The following is a 5,289-nucleotide window of genomic DNA, read 5'->3' on the forward strand; positions in this document are numbered from 1 at the left end:
GCTAGCCACACAATATCTGAGATCCACACGGCGCATGGCACTGTATCAAACCAGCCAACAACCATAAATGAACAATTCAAGGAATATTATACAAAACTATACACTTCTCAGGTCCATGTCAGTCCATCTGAAATACATACATTTCTTGATCAGTTAGAAATGCCTAAGATTACCTGTGAAGATCGGTCACGTTTAGACCTTGGAATATCTTGCGAAGATATAACACAAGCTATAAATTCCATGCAAAATGGTAAATCTCCCGGCCCAGATGGATTCCCAATTGAGTTTTATAAAGTTTTTTAAACAATCCCCTCTTTTAAACAAACTTTTTGAGGAAATTCTTTCCCAAAAGAAACTACCCTGTACAATGACCCAGGCAGTCATACACTCTAAAAAATGCTGGGTTGTTTTTTCAACCCAAATGCTGGGTTGAGACTGTTGTTGGGGTGATTTAACCCAATTTGGGTTGAAAATCGGTCTTGATCTGTTACCCAGCGGTGCTGGGTTGGGAACGCGGACCTGAAAGAGAGCACGCACGTCACGTCAACTACCAGGGACATCAGCGAGAGGAGCCGCCATTGTCTTTGCACCGTCTTTAGTTTCTGAGGGGTGAAAAAATAAGTTTCTGAAGGGCGAAAAAATAATTTTATGAGAGAAAGCCGCGGGGGTAGGAGATGGGTGGGAAAAAAATTTGTAGGCTGCGGGGGGAAGAAGAGGGGAGAAATTTTGAAGTTTTATGCAAGCTTCACTGCTTAATATCTTGCTAACTAACACTTGCTATGCTAACATTTCTTAATATTGGAGCCACCAATTTGTGTGTGTATTCACTCACGGAGATCGGTAAGCTTTATTTTGCATATACGCTGTGAAAGGGGGTTTTGGGTTTAATGTTGTATTTTAGAAGTATACCTTTATGTCTACATTTGTCTGTTTCTCTCAAGTTTTGACTTTTTAAAGGAGTTTTGCTTGCTGCAACGAGAACCATTTTGTGGACGAACAAGGTGAGTTGTTTTCTTTATTCAAATACTACTTATTAGAAACTGCTGGAACGTTTTAGTTTGAAACGTGCATTTGAATGTGTCTATATTGAGGTTGTCTTAAGTGAACAGTGAGCATTTGATACTTGCAGCAATGTGTTTTTAGAGTATCCTTCTACTAGTTTTGTTTAAAGCCACTTTAAAATGCTTTGGAAATGCAAGTACTGCTCTGATATCTGCGAGAAGAGCACAGTTTTTTTTTAAACATTACAGGCTAAAACATGGAACTTATTCAAGAACTAAGCACTTTCCTTGCTTGCATCAGGAATCACATTTGCTCTTAGACGAGAGGAGGTAGTAAAGGATGAGCCTGACATCAAGCAGATGATCCAACGCTGGCCAGCACTTTTCACTGAAAGCCAGGTTTGTGAATGTGTCCTTTAATGTTTTTTTTTCTTATTTGTTTTACATACATGATGTTCAGAGAGGTTTATTTATGTTATTAATAACGCTGCCTGAATATCAAAACTGAGCATATTTAATATATACCAGGTTTACCTAGAGTTTAACAGGATTGTTGGTAGAAATCTTAAAGAAGAGTTCTTGATGGGTTGTGTCCAAGTTTGATGGAAATTTCAAGAGGAAGAGGGGTCGGATAGGAAAGCAATTAGCTGCCCTGCTACAACACAACGGTGGGTTGATATTTCTCTTTTCTTCTTGTAATGGTATTGATGGTTAGTTCAATACATAAACTTGTTCTCCCACCTTCCCTTGTGGTATTTCTCTATATGGACAAATAAACTGATATAAGATATATTTCCTTTGTTCTACATTCAAGTGTGTTTTATACCACTTTGCAGAGCACAGAGCCAACAGCCATTAGATGCCTTGTCCTGAGAGGACTTTCAATCATTCTTGGAGATGATGCATCTATGTTCTTCAAGAGCAGTTCAGCGAGTAAACCCTTTCTCCATTTGTACCATTCAAATATCAAATTGTGCAATATACCACCTACTGTCACAACATGAAAGACACCTATATATATACACACACAAAATAGCTTGTTTACAGTGCCTAAAATAAAATCACATTGAATTACAAAAATTATAATATCAAATAATTCTATACAGCTGATTGTAGACAAATTGCTGTGAACCTGAATATTCTTTTTTGTCTTGTTTCTTGCACTATGTAGAGCCTTACTGAGGGAGACTCCATGGACACTTATTCCTCTGCTACAAGGACAACAGTACTGCAAGCCCAGCATTGCCACAGCTCAACCCCTCAAGACTGGTCATCATATGAGAGGGCAACCTGGCAATGGAAGCACTTACCAACCTACCTCAAGCAATGTGCCTCTTGTTTGGCTTTACCTACGTACTTCACCTGCAGTGCCGAAGTGCAGAAAAACACTTTTACCTTCATTCAGCAGGCAATGTGAAATTAAGTTAGAAGTGAGCTACCTCCAAAGGTTCAGAAGCTGAAGAATGAGCTAGCAGGGTAAGACACAATTATGCTTATAGCACAGCTCTTCATGTCTGTGTCTGGATTGTTGCACTGATTAGAGCAAATAGGCTTGCAGTTGTTCATTTTGTATCTGATTCTTCTTGTGCTGGATGTGTCTAGTATTGTTTTTATTTATTTATTTATTTATTTATTTATTTTACAGAGGGCACTTTTTTAGAAAAGTTGCAAGTTTATTTTTACCAAATCTGATCTTCATAGTTGCTTTTAAGTCTGATGTTCTTAATGCCTGTTTTGTTGTGTGTTTCTTACAGATGACTCTTATATCTTAGTATCTATTGATGTTTATGCACGATAAAGTTTTTATGTCAAATTGTGATGCATTGTTACTGACTTCAGTCACAGTGTTTCTGTGATACAGTTTGATACATTTTCATAAAAATTGTCTTAATGCTGAGGTGGAGATGGAAAAAATATCTTAAATTCATATGGATACATTTTTTACATGTTTTGTCATGAATAAAATTCCATTATTGAAGTATGTTGCTGTAGAATTGTTTTTATTTTAGTAATTTTAATCACAAGTTTCTAGATTACATTTCTGACCCACTTTGGGTTGCATTCAACCCAGCAGCGTAGTCATTTTTAACCAATAGTTAAACGTGTAACCCAACTTGTTGGGTCAAAATAACCCAGCGTTGGGTTGGTCCCTTTTTGACCCAGCGCTGGGTTACCAAAATAACCCAAATTGGGTTGTTTTTAACCCAGCAGTTTTTAGAGTGTAGTGGTTTTACTAAAAAAAGATAAGGACCCACGTAAATGTGGTTCATACCGACCAATAAGTCTCCTTCCATGCGATTATAAAATTCTTTCAAAGGTCCTGTCCTGCCGCCTGGATTCGGTGATACCTAAAATAATTGACTTGGACCAAACAGGTTTTATACCAGTGTTAGAAGAATTTGACTCTTCTCTTCAGAAGGTGTTTATTTTAGTCTTTAGTCTCCAACCATATATGGAGATGTTTTATTTCTGTTCTGCCTGCATTCCTATGTTTTTTACGTGATTCACCTGTTCGGGGTCACAATTCTGTGTATAAATAAAGACTGCAAGCTTGGCTTAGGCAGAAATCGGTCGGCACTTCGGTGGGGCCTTATTTCTCCTCGGCTGAGTTATGAATGGCACATGGTTCTCCTGTCTACTTCTTGCTCTGGCGCTGCAGGGTGACTGCTTTCACCCAACAACCAGGCAGGCAATCATTCTTTAATATGCGCCGTTTGTTCAATATATTATATTGTTCACACTCTACTGTCCTGCCTGAAATGTCGAAGCCGTTTGACCGGGTTGAGTGGGACTATTAATTTGAGGTCTTGGAAAGATTTGGTTTTGGTCCGACATTTATATCTTGGGTTAAAATAACGTATAATTCACCACTGGCCTCTGTACGAACTAACTCTGTAATATCAGATTATTTCCCTTTGCATCGTGGTACAAGACAGGGTTGCTGTCTGTCACCTTTCCTTTTTGACTTAGCTATAGAGCCTTTGGCGATTGCCCTTAGGAAAGAGGAGAGGATTACAGGTGTAACCAGGTTCAATAAAACTCATAAGTTGTCACTTTATGCAGATGACCTTCTAATATATTTGTCTAACCCTTTAGAATCTATACCAGTCCTCATGGAACTATGGTCATATAGTTTATGGTCATATAGTTTAATTTCAGGCTATAAACTGAATTTTTCTAAAAGCACCATTTTGCAGGTTAATCAGTTAGCAATGTCACTGGATCTTAGTTCCTTTCCATTTAAGCAGGTTGTGGAATTTACTTATCTGGGAATTAATGTCTCCCATTCTTATAAGCACCTTTATGCGCGCAATTTTAAAATTCTACTTGAGCGTACAAAAAGCGATTTCTCACGATGGTCTTCATTGCCCATTTCTTTGGCTGGAAGAGTGAATAGATGGTAGTCCTTCCACACTTTCTGTATTTATTCCAAATGATTCCTATTTTCCTACCCAAGTCTGTCTTCAAGGATTTAGGTTCTTTGATTTCTTCATTAGTGTGGAATAAATCTGTCCCGCAGATGAGGAATATTTTGCTTGAAATGCCTAAAGCAGCAGGTGGTATGGGTTTGCCAAACTTCATGTACTACTATTGGGCAGCAAACATAAGTAAATTAATATACTGGATCTTTGCTTGGGCAGACATGGAATTGCAAGGTGATTCAGGGCTTTGTCCTATTTCCTTAATGAGCGCTCCAATATCTATGCAGCCGTATTCACGCCTCCTTAATCCTGTAGTAAAACACTCACTTAAGATTTGGCTCCAGTTTAGGAAACATTTTCGTATAAAGCAACTAAGCTTATTTTCTCCCCTTTTGAATACCCATCTTTTCTTACCGTCCCAAACGGATGCAGCATTTCAAACCTGGCACAACAATGGCTTGATCTTTATCAAAGACCTCTTCGCTGAGGGAACACTTATGACATTCGAAACATTGCAACTAAAGTGGCATGGGAACAGTGCCTAGAAGCTATTCATACCTCCTTGGTCTGTATTAGACAATGTTTGATCCAGTTTAAAGTACTACATCGTCTACACTACTCATTAGATAAACTAGCAGAAATGTTTCCTAATACCAGCTCGGAGTGCCTACGATGTCACCAAGGGCCAGCTACTTTAGGCCACATGTTCTGGAACTGCCAGTCATTGTACAATTTCTGGGAAAATATTTGCATAGTCTTGTCATCTTTATGTAATAGAACGATTGAATCTACACCATACATTTTCTATTTTTGGGGTCCCCCCCTCCAGATATAATTCTTACGAAATCTCAAGCCAAGGTGGTAGC

The sequence above is a fragment of the Denticeps clupeoides genome, chromosome 1, assembly GCF_900700375.1.
Source record: "Denticeps clupeoides chromosome 1, fDenClu1.1, whole genome shotgun sequence".
NCBI lineage: Eukaryota > Metazoa > Chordata > Actinopteri > Clupeiformes > Denticipitidae > Denticeps > Denticeps clupeoides.